The 16,906-nt window shown below is 46.3% G+C and overlaps 1 pseudogene; it reads right to left on the bottom strand.

The window, feature by feature from the left end:
- Positions 1–15,824: 15,824 nt before the first annotated feature.
- On the bottom strand, positions 15,825–16,292 carry LOC131381761 (large ribosomal subunit protein uL23-like; annotated as a pseudogene).
- Positions 16,293–16,906: the final 614 nt, after the last annotated feature.

Raw genomic sequence — 16,906 nt, 5'->3', positions numbered from 1 at the left:
AAATTTAACTCGAAATCCCACGTGGAGTTGGCCCAGTGCAGCCTGGACTCCTCTGTCCACTCCTGCCTTCTATCCTTTCTTGCACAGTGACAACAATGTCCTTAATGTGTCACTGTGTCATTTGGATTATTTCACCTCATTGCTTGCAATTCTTTAAAGGCTTCTTTTTTTTTTTTGAGACGGAGTCTCACTCTGTCGCCCAGGCTGGAGTGCAGTGGCGCGATCTCGGCTCACTGCAACCTCTGCCTCCCGGGTTCACGCCATTCTCCTGCCTCAGCCTCCCGAGTAGCTGGGATTACAGGCGGCCACCACCACACCCGGCTAATTTTTTGTATTTTGGTAGAGACGGGGTTTCACTGTGTTAGCCAAGATGGTCTCGATCTCCTGACCTCATGATGCGCCCGCCTCAGCCTCCCAAAGTGCTGGGATTACAGGCGTGAGCCACTGCGCCCGGCCACGTGTGACATTTTATTTCATCTTCCATTACTCATTGATGGACTCAGGCCTTTGCCTTCAGAGCTCACAACAGGCCAATGTCAAAACCACAACACAAAATACTACATGAATAAAAACAATCAAATCATCATTGTCATCAGAACATTCTCTCCCTACAGACCTATTTTTGTGGGAAATAACTTTATAACCAGAAGATTGCTTGCAGATTCCACAATTAGTACCTTAGAATTCTACTGTGAAGAGAACCAGAATACTTCTTTTGCTCTCTAAAACCTTGGGAAAAACACTGGAAATCCACTGACCTATTACATTCTCTTTTTCCTATGTAAACCTTTGTTTGGCTTTCCAATCCCTGTGCCACAACCATGCATAACACTAGGTTGTGTATCTCCAGATTTTTCCAAATGTTCATTCAAAAATACATGCATACATTTCAGCCTTTGTTTATTATAAAAATGAGAACATTAATATAGACACTTATGTCATTTTATTTCCATTTAAAACACCAGGTATGTCAGGTTCCAGAGAAGATCCATGTAGATCTTCTCACTTCTTTGCAGATCTGGAATACTCCGGTACACAGATGATAACAAGAAAAAACATTCCATTCCTTTATTTAATAATGTATGTGCATAGAGATGGGGCCTCGCTATGTAGCCCAAGCTGGTCTTCGGCTCCCGGGCTTGAGTGATCCTCCCACCTTGGCCTCCCAAAGTGCTGGGATTCCTGGTGTGAGCCACAGCCCCCAGCCTCATTCCTTTTTCCTTTTCTTTTCTTTCTTTCTTTTTTTTTTCTTTTTTGAGATGGCATCTCACTCTGTCACCCAGGCTGGAATGTAGTGGAATGGTCTCGGCTCACTGCAACCTCTGCCCCCGAGGTCCAAGCGATTCTTATGCCTCAGCCTCCTGAGTAGCTAGTATTACAGATGCCCGCCACCACATCAGGCTAATTTTTGTATTTTTAGTAGAGACGGGGTTTCACCATGTTGTCCAGGCTGGTCTCGAACTCCTGACCTCAGGTGATCCGTCCACCTTGGCCTCCCAAAGTGCTGGGATTACAGGCATAAGCCACCACGCCCAGCCTCATTCCTTTATTAATGGTTGTTTGTTACACTGCGCGATACATATTTGATGAATGGTTGAGTGAGTGAATGAATATATTTTTACAACCACTGTAAGTATGTCTGTTCTCTTTGGATTGAGATTATTGGCATGAAATTTAGATAAGCATTGCCATATTATTCTTCTAAAATGATGAACAAATTTGTACTCCTCTTCAACGATGCTTGAGAGTGCCTATTTTCCCATTCCCCAGCTAACACTGAATAGTAATTATCCTTTAAATTTTTTCCCAAGTGAGACAAGTGAAAAATAATGATCTCACAACCATTTTAATTTTTAATTCCTTTAGTTATATAAAATGTGAAACATCTTTTCGTATCTTTTTAAAAATTATTTTTATTTTTTTTTTCCTTTTTCATATCACTTTGTCTTAACTTTTCAGATCTTTTTTTTTTTTTTTTTTTTTTGAGACGGAGTCTTGCTCTGTCGCCCAGGCTGGAGTGCAGTGGCGCGCTCTCGGCTCACTGCAAGCTCCGCCTCCCGGGTTCACGCCATTCTCCAGCCTTAGCCTCTCCGAGTAGCTGGGACTACAGGTGCCCGCCACTACGCCCGGCTAATTTTTTTGTATTTTTAGTAGAGACGGGGTTTCACCATGGTCTCGATCTTCTGACCTCGTGATCTGCCCACCTCGGCCTCCCAAAGTGCTGGGATTACAAGCGTGAGCCACCGTGCCCGGCCAACTTTTCAGATCTTTATTGGCCATTTGGATTTCTTTTTCTGTCAATTGTTTGTTCCTGTGCTATCATATTCTGAAAGTTTCTTTCTTTTTTTTTGAGACTGAGTCATGCTCTGTCACCCAGGCTGTAGTGCAGTGGTGCGATCTCGGCTCACTGCAACCTCCACCTCCCAGGTTCAAGCGATCCTCCTGCCTCAGCCTCCTGAGTAGCTGGGATTACAGGTGCTTTCCACCACACCCAGCTAGTTTTTGTATTTTTACTAAAGACAGGGTTTCACTCTGTTGATCAGGCTAGTCTCAAACTCCTGACCTCAAGTGATCTGCCCTCCTTGGCCTCCCAAAGTGCTGGGATTACAGGTGTGAGCCACCACACCTGGCCTGGAAGTTTCTTTTTTCATTTGCTTAGAGACATGGTCTCACTCTGTTGCCTAGGCTGAAGTGCAGTGGTGCAATTATGGCTCAGTGCAGCCTTGACATCCCAGCCTCAAGCGATGCTCCCGCCTCAGCCTCCCGAGTAGCTGGGTCTACAGGTGTGCACCACCATCACTCCCAACTAACTTTTGTACCTTTTTGTAGAGACAGGGTCTCCCTATGTTGCCCAAGCTGACCTCAAACTCCTGGGTTCAAGCTATGCACCCACCTTGGCCTCCCAGAATGCTGGGATTACAGATGTGTGCCACCATGCCTGACCTCTTAAAGTTTCTTAACCTAAAAGGTGTACAACTGTTACTCTGTATTCCTAGTATAATAACCTAAAACACACCATTAGGCAACATAACTTTAAAATATATGATACTAAGAATATGAATAGCTTACTATGTGCTAAACACTTTTCTAAGAACATTCCATGTATTACCTCATTTAATCCTCTCCCAGACCCACATCTTAGTCCATTTGGGTTGCTATAACATAAATACCAGACTGGGTGGCTTCAACAACAAACATTTCTCACAGCTTTGGAGGCTGGGGAACCCAAGGTCAAGGTGCCAGCTGTGCACCACCCAAGGTCAAGGTGGTGTCTGGTGAGGGCTCACGTCCTGGCTCATAGATGGACGTCTTCTCACTGTACCTGCCCATGGTGGAGGGGCTGGCTAGCTGGCTGGGGTCTCTTTTATAAGGGCACTAATCTCATTCATGGTGGGTTCCATCTTTAATCACTTCCCAAAGGCCTCAACCTCCTAATACCATCACCCTGGGGGTTAGGTTTCAACCTATGAATTTGGGGGGACACAAACAGGCAGATCACAGAGACTCACAGGATACATATTTTTATTATCTACTCCTATAAATGATAAACCTCAGGCACCAGAGATACTGAGATATTCTTTTCTTTTCTTTTTTTGAGATGGGGTCTTGCTCTGTCACACAGGCTGGAGTGCAGTGGCGCAATCTCGCTCACTGCAAGTTCTGCCTCCCGGGTTCATGCCATTCTCCTGCTCAGCCTCCCGAGTAGGTGGGACTACAGGTGCCCGCCACCACGCCCGGCTAATTTTTTGTATTTTTAGTAGAGACGGGGTTTCACAGTGTTAGCCAGGATGGTCTTGATCTCCTGACCTCGTGATTCACCTGCCTCAGCCTCCCAAAGTGCTGGAGTTACAGGCGTGAGCCGCCGCACCCAGCTGGAGATACTGAGATTTTCTAAGGTTGCATGGATGGGAAAGAGCAATGTGACCCTTCACGCATGGTGAGTTGATAGAAACTCCCATCTGTCTGCACAATGAGATGAGATTCTGACTCTTCTCATTTACAGACTGTAGTAACTGCCCTGACGATGGACTGACCTCACTCACTTGCATGCGGCTCTTTTCACAATAAGACTCCGCTTAGGTGGAGCCAGTGACATCATATGTAGGGCCCGGTGCAAACTGAAAATGCGTGGCTGTTGGTCACAAAATTATTCTGGTCCAGGCACGGTGGCTCACACCTGTAATCCCAGTGCTTTGGGAGGCCAAAGCGGGAGGATCATCTTGAGGCTAGGAGTTCGAGATCAGCCTGGCCAATGTGGCAAAACCCCGTCTCTAGTAAATATACAAAAATTAGCAGGACATAGTGGTGGGCGCCTGTAATCCCAGCTACCCGGGAGGCTGAGGCAGGAGACTTGCTTGAACCCAGGAGGTAGAGGTTGCAGTGAGCCAAGATCACACCACTGCACTCCAGCCTGGGTGACAAGCAAGACTCTGCCTCAAAAAAAATTATTCTGGGCTGGGTGCGGTGGCTCACACCTGTAATCCCAGCACTTTGGGAGGCCAAGGCGGGAGGATCACCTGAGGCCAGGAGTTCAAGACCAGCCTGGCCAACATGGCAAATCCCATCTCTACTAAAAGTACAAAAATTAGCTGAACGTGGTGGCAGGTGCCTGTAATCCCAGCTACTTGGGAGGCTGAGGTAGGAGAATCGCTTGAACCTGGGAGGCGGAGGTTGCAGTGAGCCAAGGTCATGCCACTGCACTCCAGCCTGGGCGAAAGGGCGAGACTCCATCTCAAAAAAAAATTATTCTGAATTTCAAGACCGCAACAGCGGAGTGTTAAAGTAAGGGGCCCCTGTAAGTGCAGGTCCTGTGTGACTGCCCGGGTTATATACTCATGAAGTCAGCCCTGGGCTGAAAGTATTGGGACATGGTCTACAGTTTTGACAGATAAAGAAATTGACACGAAGAGGTTAAGTAACTCTGCCAAAAGTACAGAGGCAGACCCGACCTTTGAACCTAGGTCTGTCTGATTATTAAGCATGTGTGGATTCTTTGCAAGACTCCACACCTTCTCTTCATGTGGTGCCGGCTTATGTATGTGCTCAAATCATCCTGGTGGAATTGATCTTAACTTGAGCTGGAAGCAGGATGGAAGGAGAAGTATAAACAGTGTACTTTTCCAAGGGAGGGGAAGGAAAAGCAGAGTGGTCTTACTGCCCAGGCCTTTGGACTCAGGTACCTTGGGCTCATCTGCTATGAGAGAACTCAGGCTGTCTAACCCTGGAGAGTTTTGGAGAAAATGATGGAGAACTAGGCGCCTCTTTGTTGGTTGAAGAGCATGGTATACACACTTAGAAACCTAACATGCCCAGCCAGGTGCGATGACTATAATCCCTGCACGTTGGGAGGTCGAGGCAGGTGGGTCACAAGGTCAGGAGTTCGAGACCAGCCTGGCCAACATGGTGAAACCCCATCTCTACTAAAAATACAAAAATTAGCCAGATGTGGTGGTGTACGCCTGTAATTCCAGCTACTAAGGAGGCTGAGGCAGGAGAATTGCTTGAAGCCAGGAGGTGGAGGTTGCAGTGAGCCAAGATCATACCACTGCACTCCAGCCTGGGCAACAGAGCAAGACTGTCTCAAAAAAAAAAAGAAAAAGAAACCTAACATGCCCAACTTAGAGACCAGTGAGAGAAGAGAACGCAGGCAGGGAATGAACTTGAGGAAGGTTAAGAAACCCTATGACCCCCCAAAAAATCAAGTCCATGTACCTGCAAACTCCCCCAGTGGGACACTTGGCCAGATGAAATCAACAGGCAAGCCTGAGGCTACGAACAACTTTCTTTTCAACTCTTAATGGACAAAACCAAATCTTTATTTGTGATTCCACCCTCCCCTCCCACCCTCTCACCCGATTTCCTGCAGAATATCTTGATGTCAGGACCGTTGTTCTAAGTCCAACACTCAGTGAGACCAAGGGCAGCTGGGGACCCCAGCCTCGCTGTGCCAAAAGCCAAAAGTTGCTGTGTTTCTGGTTCCTCACTGTGTGACTTGTGGGGATGTGGAGGGAAAAGGGAAGGGGTGACAAATGCAAGGAAGCAAGCACAGGAAAAAGGTGGTTTCCCTCCATGATGCCGTCACCGTGAAAGCACACATCCCAGATCTCAACAGCACTGCCCTGTTTTCTCGTGATTGCCAAGCAAGTTCTCCAGTTTACCATCTCGTCCTGTGGGCAGTTGTTATGTGCTCAGGACGCTGCCAGGTACACTAGCGGGGATCAGAGAGAGCAAAGTCAAACCTTGGCTTTTGCCCTTAAAGAGTTCAGTGTGGTTTCTCCAGCTGGGACAGCTGAATGCAGCAATTAGAGAGATTCAGGTTGGAGTAGAGAGGCCAAGAGATGAATTCCTCAATACGTGGCTTGGAAACATAGGTGTTCAAGCATTTGGATGCTGATCCTTCCCTCTCTTATTATACTAAAATAAATTCCAGATGGATGGAATATTTAAATGTAAAATAAACACAATCTTAACAGTAGTAGCAAAGCCACAAAGCATTAGTGTATAATCACAAAATAGAACAGTTTTTCTAAGAGGGGCACGAATCCCAGAAGCAACAAGGGAAAAGGCTGAAAAAGTTAATGTCATATAAATTTTAAAATGTCTATTTAAAAAGCAAACCATAAACAAAATCAAAAGAAAAGGCGCATTTTTTTGCAGCAGCCATGGCAGAGGAATTTCTGTAATATAAAAAGACTCTTGTGAGTCAGTGGAAAAACGATGAATGCCTTCCCAACCCGAAAGAAGCAGAATTCACTAAAAAGAAAGTGAGAATTGCCAGTAGACAATTGACAAGATGCTGGAAAACAAAAGAAATGCAGAATAAAACAGTATTGGGCAATTTTTCCACCTGCTAGACTGATAAGTATTTGTAAAGATTTCTATTTCCGGTGTAGATGATAAAATGAGGGATAGGCACTTTTGATGTGAGTATAAAGTATAACAGTTTTGTAGAGAGAGTCAGTCATATTTATCATGCTTTAAAATGTTCATATCCTTTACCCAGCAATTCCACCTTTTCTAGAAACTTATTCCAAGGCAATCCAAATACAAATCTCTGAAGAGGCTAGATGCAGTGGCTCATGCCTATAATCCCAGCACTTTGGGAGGCTGGCAGGAGCATCACTTGAGCCCAGGAGTTCGAGACCAGCCTGGGCAATAAGGCGAAACCCCATCTTTAGAAAAAACACAACAATTAGCTGGGCGTAGTGGCGTGTGCCTGTAGTCCTAGCTACTTGGGAGGCTGAGGTGGGAGAATCGCTTGAGCCTGGGAGGTTGAGGCTTCAGTGAGCCATGATTAAGCCATTGCACTCCAGCCTGGGCAACAGAGTAAGACCCTGTCTCAAGAACAACAACAACAACAACAATCTAACAGAGGCACAGAGATGACATTCATAATCAATGTTATGAGTCTAGGCTTGCTTTATGACAGGTTCTATGTACGATACTTTAGCATCGTTTAATTCTCACCGCCACTAAAGCAATGTGTAGTTTACCCTTGAATAACACGGGGGTTAGGGGTGATGAACCCTCCTCCTGTTGAAAATCCAAGTTTAAGTTTTGACTTCCCCAGAACTTAACTGCTAATAGCCTACTGTTGACTGGAAGCTTTGCTGATAACATAAGCAGTCAATTAACTTATATTTTGTATGTTATATGTATTACATACTGTATTCTCAATAAAGTAAGCTAGAGAAAAGAAAATGTTACTAAGAGAATCATAAGGAAGAGAAAATATATTTCCTATTGATTAAGTAGAATTGGGTCATCATAAAGGTCTTCACCCTCATCATCTTCACATTGAGTAGGCTGAGGAGGAAGAGAAAGAGGAGGGGTTGGTCTTGCTGTGTCAGGGTTGGCAGAGGCAGAAGAAAATCCAAGTGCAAACGAACCCACACAGTTCAAACCCGTGTTGTTCGAGGGCCAACTGTACTACTGTTAGTGTTCACTTTATAAATGATAAAACTGAGGCTTGGAAAGAAAAACATGCTCAAGGTCATTCCACTTGTAATGAGCAAACCCTGGTCAGTGCTTGCTCCAAAGCATGTGCCTGTGGTTCTATCCCACGCATTGTTATTTGCAACAGCAAAATCTATAGGCAGGTCCAGGTTCATTCAGTTGGATGATGTAAATTGTGGCTCATCCAGACAAAGCAATAGTACCCAGCTATAGAAATGAAGGAAGTAAGGCCGGGCACAGTGACTCACGCCTGTAATCCCAGTGCTTTAGGAGGCCGAGCGAGGCCAGCGGATCACCTGAGGTCGGGAGTTCTAGACCAGCCTGACCGACGTGGAGGAACCCCATCTCTACTAAAAATACAAAATAAGCTGGGCATGGTGGCGCATGCCTGTAATCCCAGCTACTCAGGAGGCTGAGGCAGGGGAATTTCTTGAACCCGGGAGGTGGAGGTTGCAGTGAGCAGAGATCATGCCATTGAACTCCAGCCTGGACAACAAGAGCGAAACTCTGTCTCAAAGAAAAAAAAAAAAGGAAAAAGAAATGAAGGAAGTAGATGTGTATATACTAGAGAGATCAACAAGATACGTAGACAAAGAAAGCAAGGTGGTCAAGTGATTATTCTATTTTTGTTTAAAAATAATAATTAGTGATGGACGTGATTACCTCTGAATGCTTCATAATCGAAAAAAAATTTAATTTGGAAATAATATTAAACTTCTAGAAAAGTGTGGTAAGAAGCCAAGTCACTCCTGGTCCTGCCCCAGTGCTCAAAACTACAGCCTTCCTCTACCTTCTCTGCCTTCTCTGGATTCCCAGAGGAGATGCCTTCTCTCCTGTTCAGGAATAAGCCCTTACTTTTTGTCTTAATTAGATCCCTTCAGTTCATCAGCCCCCACTCACCCTGCTGTTATTTAACCTTTTCCCTCCTATCCTGACTTCTTTCTCTCAACTTCAAAGATTTTCAGGTCCTTCACTGCTTCAAAACCTTACCCCCTAGCTACCTTCTTCCAGGAAGATCCTTAAAACCTTTCCCTTCTGTCACTCGCTCTTCCTCCTCACTCCTCCCCCAAACTTCTAGTCCCTGCCGCCCTAGGGCTTCCCCTCCAGCATTCCATTCAGTGATAATTCTTTTTTACTGAGATGGAGTCTGGCTCTGTCTCCCAGGCTGGGGTGCAGTGGCACAATCTGTGCTCTCTGAAACCTCTGCCTCCTGGGTTCAAATGATTCTCCTGCCTCAGCCTCCTGAGTAGCTAGGATTATAGCCATGCACCACCATGCCCATCTAATTTTTGTATTTTTAGTAGAGACGAGGTTTTACCATGTTGGTCAGGCTTGTCTCAAACTCCTGACCTCAAGTGATCTGCTCGCCTCAGCCTCCCAAAGTGCTGGGATTACAGGCATGAGCCACCGCGCCCCGCTGAAAATTCTTTATAAAATTCCCCATGATCTCCCAATTGCCAAATTCTTCTTCAATGCATGTTCGCTTGACCTGCCCTCAGCCTCACCCTCAGTGACACTGATGGCCTCTCTCTTCTCAGCATTCTCCTACTTGACTTTTCTGAATCTCTTACTCCAGGCAGACTCTTTGGCCAACTCTCTGACCATGACTACCCAGCTCCCTCCCCGAAGTCCTCCTTCTTGGCCTGTTCTCTTATGTTGGTGCTCTGCAGTCCACCCCCTCTATTGCTTCTACTGCGATTAAAAAAAAAAAAAAATCCGGCCTGGCACTGTGGCTCACTCCTCTAATCCCAGCACTTTGGGAGGCCAAGGCGGGTGAATCACTTGAGGTCAAGAGTTCGAGACCAGCCTGGCCAACATGGTGAAACTCCGTCTCTACTAAAAATACAAAAATTAGCCGGGAGTGGTGGTGCACCCCTACAGTCTCAGCTACTTGGGAGGCTGAGGTGGAATGATCACTTGGGCCCAGGAAGTGGAGGTTGTGGTGAGCTGAGATTGTGCCACTGCACTCCAGCCTGGGTGACAGAGCGGAACTCTGTCTCAAAAAAAAAAAAAAAAATCCAAGGCAGAGGTCTTCCCATGGCTGTATCGACTGCCCTGTTTTGATTTATAACTGTAGATTCTCTTCCATAAACTGAAAAATTTGCAAAAATTAGTGTTTCATGGCTTATCTAGGAATTATATAGAAAATGTTGCTGCTATTTTTAGTGTGGCACAATAACTTTGTATACTGTATTTCAATCTAAATAGAATTTTCTTTTTTTTTTTTTTTGAGACAGAGTTTCGCTCTTGTTGCCAGGCTGGAGTGCACTGGCACGATCTCGGCTCACTGCAACATGCGCCTCCCGGGTTCAAGTGATTCTCCTGCCTCAGCCTCCCGAGTAGCTGGGATTACAGGCACATGCCACCACGTCTGGTTAATAGAATTTTCTAATATTAAAAAATGAAACTAAAATGCAAAGCCATGATTTGTGGTAGCCTCTTGCTCATCCAGCGGGAAGTGTAAACCTAAAGCCCTTTCTCATCTCTCCCTCTTTAGCTCCGTCTCTGCTCTCTCTTTTCCACTTTAACACATGGGGTGAGTCCCACACTAGCTAAACCACCCCTCTTCTTACAAGTCATACTGTTTCTATTTTTTTTTTTTTTTTTTGAGACTGAGTTTCGCTCTTGTTGCCCAGGCTGGAGTGCAATGGTGCGATCTCGGCTCACCACAACCTCCACCTCCCGGATTCAAGCAATTCTCCTGCCTCAGGCTCCCGAGTAGCTGGGATTACAGGCATGCACCACCACGCCCGGCTAATTTTGTATTTTTAGTAGAGACGGGGTTTCTCCATGTTGGTCAGGCTGGTCTCGAACTCCCAACCTCAGGTGATCTGCCTGCCTCGGCCCCAAAAAGTGCTGGGATTACAGGCATGAGCCAATGCGCCTGGCCCATGCTGTTTCCTTATGTTCCTCTTCTGCCCCATCTGCTCCTTAGACTAAGAATTAATCTCTAGACTCTTCATCATCGGCAGTTACTTCCTCGTCTTGGAAGATTCCACTCAAGCACCACGTTCTGCATGAAAACTCATCTGCCCCTCTACTCTGACTCCAAGCCCAGGCACAACTGGCTACTCTCCTCACTGTGGCCCCATCATTCCATATCAGACCCTCTGTATCATCCTGCCTAGAACACTCTGTTGCAGTTTTCCTTTTTCTTTCTTTTCTTTCCTTTCCTTCCTTTCCTTTCTTTCTTCCTTTCTTTCTTTCTGACAGAGTCTTGCTCTGTCACCAGGCTGGAATACAGTGGCGTGATCTCGTCTCACTGCAACCTCCGCCTCCTGGGTTCACGCCATTCTCCTGCCTCAGCCTCCTGAGTAGCTGGGATTACAGGCATGTGCCACCACACCCAGCTAATTTTTTATTTTTAGTACAGACAGCGTTTCACCATGTTGGCCAGGATGGTCTTCATCTCCTGACCTTGTGATCCGCCTGCCTCAGCCTCCCAAAGTGCTGGGGTTACAGGCGTGAGCCACTGCGCCCTGCCCTATTGCAGTTTTCTGTGTACATGTTTGTCTTCCCCACTTGGATGCAGATACCTGAGCTGAGTCTTCTGCTACAGTGGCCCACAGTTAGGTGCCACAAAAATACAAAAGATACATTTTTATATTTTTTGACAAATGAAAAAATATATCAGCCTGGGGCGGTGGCTCATGCCTGTAATTCCAGCACTTTGGGAGGCCAAGGTGGGAGTATTGGTTGATCCCAGGAGTGTGAGACCAGCCTGGGCAACTTAGCAAGATCTTGTCCCTTCCAAAAAAAATATTAAAAATTGGCTGGGCGCGGTGGCTCATGCCTGTAATCCCAGCACTTTGGGAGGCCGAGGTGGGTGGATCAGGAGTCATAAGTTCAGGAGTTCGTGGAGGCCGAGGTGGGTGGATCAGGAGGTCAGGAGTTCGTGTTCAGCCTGATCAACATGGTAAAATCCCATCTCTACTAAAAACACATAAAATTAGTCGGGCATAGTGGTGTGTGCCTGTAATCCCAGTTACTTGGGAGGCTGAGGCGGGAAAATCACTTGAATCTGGGAAGTGGAAGTTGCAGTGAGCCAAGCTTGTGCCATTGTACTCCAGCCTGGGCAACAAGAGTGAAACTCTGTCTCAGAAAAAAAAAAAAAATATATATATATATATATACACATATAAAATTAGCTGGGCATAGCGATGCACACCTGGAGTCCTAGATATTCCAGAGGCTGAGGTGGGAGAATCACCTGAGCTCAGAAAGTTGAGGTTGTAGTTAATCATGATCACGCCACTGCACTCCAGTCTGGATGTTGGAGTGAGACCTTGTCTCAAAAAAAAAAAAAAGGAAAAAATATATCATTTGGCATCATGAACAAATGATGTGGTAATAGTGTTTTTTGTGTGCTTCCTCGCGCATTTGTAAGCCTGCCTTCCCCATGGCTGACCCACCCCCTTCTGACCTTCAGCTGCCACCCTGTCGCTTGTTGACTCTCCTAATTCAGTCATGAGCATTGGTGGATGATCAGACACTGGCTGCCCAGCTGGCATTCACCCCCCTCTACCCTCACCTATAAACGACTGGATTTTCACATCCCAACTCCCCACCCTAGTGCATTTCAGAACCAATTCAGGCCACCCCGTCAAACTCTCATTCAGTTTGGTAGAGGACGAGGTTCACTCCTGTGGATTAAAGAGGACCAAGAGAATCCACTGTAGGGGGTTAGACCATGAGCAACAGTGGAAAGAAATTGGGCAAACGTCCTCACATCACATGCAGCTCTGTAAAGTGTGTGTGTTCCTGATGCCTGGTGGATCCAACCATCAACGATAAGAGTTCATCCTTGTTGCCCCTTCCCACTCGGCCAGTGTCAGCATACGTGTTTTCTCACGTGGCCACACTATATTTTTCATGCAATATGCAGTGTAGGGCCGGGCGCAATGGCTCATGCCTGTAATCCCAGCACTTTGGAAGGCCAAGGCGGGTGGATCACCTGAGGTCAGGAGTTCGAGAGCAGCCTGACCAATGTGGTGAAACCCTGTCTGTACTAAAAATACAAAAATTAACTGGGCATGGTGGCATGCGCCTGTAATCCCAGCTACTCGGGAGGCTGAGATAGGAGAATTGCTTGAACCCAGGAAGCGGAGGTTGCAGTGAGCTGAGATCACACCATTGCACTCCAGCCTGGGCAACAAAGTGAGACTCCATCCCAAAAAACAAAACAAAACAATATGCAGTGTGCACTCATGAAAATGAAAAACAGACTCAGCTGGATTTCTGAACATGGTAGGGCCTTGGCCTGATGCAAGGCGTGAGTCACAGCTTCCCTTCCTTTGTGTCCTCACAGGACATCAGGGAAGGACCCGGTATGCCTCACCAGGGGCCTGTCCACTCCTTCCAGTCTCCTAGGGCTCCCTGGAGGGAGGGGAAAGGACTGATTTGGAGCAGGGAAGGGCCATGGGGCTTTTTGGTCAATGAGGCACAGCATTGTCTCTGTATTATACAGAATTTCCAGACTCAGCAGAGAAATGCACAGGAAAAGTGAAGAGTAGAAAAGTGAGAGGATTTCAGTCTCTGATTTTAGGAGGAAGATGCTGACTTTATATCCCTAAGGCTGGCTCTTCCAGGGCTAATCTCTCTCTGACCCTCTGCTCTCTAAAGCTCAAATTACTTCTTTGAAAATGTATATCGGAGTGTGATGGGGGAGATAAACATAGAAGAAAGTTAAGCTGCAGAATATAACCGTCAAACTGGGTGTATACCATAACATAATGTGGCAAAGGGTGCAAAGCTGCTTCACCGCTGTTGTGGGATGTGGCCTTTTCTGAGCTGTTGCCAAAAATGGGTAAGGGAGTTAAAGGTTGGTTACATCTTTATATATTTTTAGAAAATCACTGTAAAAGGGTTGACTTTAGCCCACTGTAATTCTCACTGGGCTCAGACTCCAGATTTTGCAGGTATGGGCTTTGTGGCTTAGTTCTCTTCTCCCATCTACTGACATTTTCTTCTAGAATAAAATATTTGCTTTGATCTGTCACAATGTTAAGTACTTTCACTTGTTCTCACTGACATCTTTCAAATAATTCAGGTGATTACATCACAGCAGGGCTACCCCTGAGGTGTGTGAGCCCCAGCAAGTAGTTTTTGGTGAGGCTCCTGTCTGTAAACCATGATATGAAAAACATGTCAGGCTGGGTGTGGTGGCTCACGCCTGTAATCCCAGCACTTTGGGAGGCCAAGGAGGGCAGATCACAAGGTCAGGCGTTTGAGACCAGCCTGACCAACATGGTGAAACCCTGTCTCTACTAAAAATTCAAAAAAATTAGCCAGGCGTGGTGGCGTGCGCCTGTAGTCCCAGCTACTCGGGAGGCTGAGGCAGGAGAATTGCTTGAACCCAGGAGGCAGAGGTTGCAGTGAGTGGAGATCATTCCACTGAACTCCAGCCTGGTGACAGAGCGAGACTCTGTCTCAAAAAAACAAAAAACAAAAAAAGAAAAAAATGTTCAAACATAGGTGAGAACAGGTGCACAGGCTGCATGGGAACTCAAGCTCAAGGCTCAGTAGCCAATCCCTGATCTTACCCTTTGCTCTAAGAACCACCCCAAATCAGGTGTCAGTACCATGCTGCGGTACAACAGTGCACAAAAGAAACGCTGCACCAGCCAGGGGAAGCTATCTTCTCCGGTTGCTCTCCTGGAACCAGGGCCCCACCATAGGTTGGGCCAGGATGACCCAACAGACACAAGCCCCAGAGCTTCTTGGTGCATCTGGTCGACCCTCTGAGGGCGGTGGAGCACCTCGGGAGCTGGTCTGTGTCCCTGGCACCCCGCTGAGACAGCATTGCCAGCACTGGCTGGTTCCAGCCAAAGGAGGAGTCTTAGAACATTTTTAGGAAACATTTCAAAAAGCACAAGGCTTCCTGAGGCATGAGGCCAAGCTGGGACTAAGGACTCTGCTGCATCCGAGGTTTGGACTTCCACTTAAAAATTGTGTTTCTGATTATAAAAATCCAAAACCTGTATATAAGAGAACATTTTAAAATTACAAAAAATTTCCAGGAATGCCACAACTAAATATTAACCGTTCATTATTCATTCAAGTATGAAATGACTCCTCCATGTGAGGCACTGTGCTGGGGGCTGTGAGTAGAACTGTATATAAGACAGACACGGTCCCTTACCTCCACGAAGCTTACGCTCTAGCAGGTTGGTCATATTTCTAATTATGAATTTAAAAATTTTTAATTATAACATTTACTTACATGTTTCAAATTCAAGAGATACAAAAGAGTACACAATAAAAAAATTTTGGCCAGGTGCGGTGGCTCATGCCTGTAATCCCAGTATTTTGGGAGGCTGAGGCAGGCAGATCATTTGAGGTCAGGAGTTTGAGACCAGCCTGGCCAACATGGTGAAACCCCTTCTCTACTAAAAATACAAAAAAATGAGCCAGGCATGGTGGCGCATGCCTGTGATCCCAGCTACTCAGGAGGCTGAGGCAAGGCAATCGCTTGAACCCAAGAGGCAGAGGTTGCAGTGAGCCAAGATCACTCCACTGCACTCCAGACTGGGCGACAGAGTGAGATCCTCTCTCAAAAAAAAGAAAAAAAAATTTCACCCACCCCTTTTCTCTCCCGAAACATAATTACATTTATGTATATGATAAAGTACACTGGAAAGAAGGCATATTTCTTCTGACCCCTTTTATTTATTTTATTTTGTTATTTTTTTCCGGTGAAAAATATATATATATATAACTGATATATATATCTAAGTCTGGCTGGCTAATTCTAAAGATATATATATGTGTGTGTGTGTGTGTGTTCCCTCTGACCCACTTTTATATATCTCTCTCATATATATATAAAAAATATATATCTCTCTCTCTTTAGAATTAGCCAGCCAGACTTAGATTATCCCAGTTTTGTTGACAATATCCAAAGCATTGTAATTAGGATCCAGGTAAACATACGCCTTCTTCTCTCCATCAGCCTGATCGGGGTGTGGACTTTGACCACACTAGTATTACAGAGCTTTCTCACAGCCTGCTTGATCTGGCACTTGTTGGCTTTAACATCCACAATGTACACAAGTGTGTTGTCTTCTCTCTTCTTCATGGCTGATCAGTGGTCTGCGGGAATTTGATGATGGCACAGCGGTCAGGCCTGCTCCTCCTGGAGGCGCTTGTCCGAGGATATCTGGGCTGTCTTCGGGAGGTGCAGTGTGTGGCCGCAGGAAGGTGGGTGACGTGTGGACGTTCTTTTTTGTGTGTGGCTGTGGATGGCTTTCAGCACTGCCTTCTTGGCCTTCAAAGCCTTCGCTTTGGCTTCAGTTTTAGGAGGGGGCAGGAGCTTCCTTCTTTGCCTTCCGTGCCATCTTGCGCAAAGGACCCCCTTTTATTTATTTATTGTTATTATTTTTAGACGGAGTCTCACTCTGTTGCCCAGGCTGGAGTCCAGTGGTGCGATCTTGGCTCACTGCAACCTCCACCTCCTGGATTCAAGTGATTCTCCTGCCTCAGCCTTCTGAGCCGAGTAGCTGGGACTACAGGCACCACCAGCCCCGGCTAATTTTTTTGTACTTTTGGTAGAGAAGAGGTGTCACCATATTGGCCAGGCTGGTCTCGAACTCCTGACCTCGTGGTCCACCCACCTCAGCCTCCCAAAGTGCTGGGATTACAGGCGTGAGCCACCGTGCCCTGCCATTTTAATTTATTTTTGAGACAGAGTCTTGCTCTACTGCCCAAGCTGGAGTACAGTGGCGCAATCTTGGCTCACTGCAACCTCCGCCTCCCGGTTCAAGCAATTCTCTGCCTCAGCCTCCCCAGTAGCTGGGATTACAGGCGCCCACTACCATGCCCGGCTAATTTTTGTATTTTTAGTAGAGACAGGATTTCACCATCTTGGCAAGCCCGGTCTTGAACTCCTGACCTCGTGATCCACCCGCCTTAGCCTCTCAAAATGCTGGGATTATAGGCGTAAGCCATCACA

The sequence above is a fragment of the Hylobates moloch genome, unplaced genomic scaffold (assembly GCF_009828535.3).
Source record: "Hylobates moloch isolate HMO894 unplaced genomic scaffold, HMol_V3 SCAFFOLD_18, whole genome shotgun sequence".
Taxonomy (NCBI): Eukaryota; Metazoa; Chordata; class Mammalia; order Primates; family Hylobatidae; genus Hylobates; species Hylobates moloch.
Note: the sequence above shows the minus strand (reverse complement) of the source record. Positions and strands in the feature narration are given on the sequence as shown.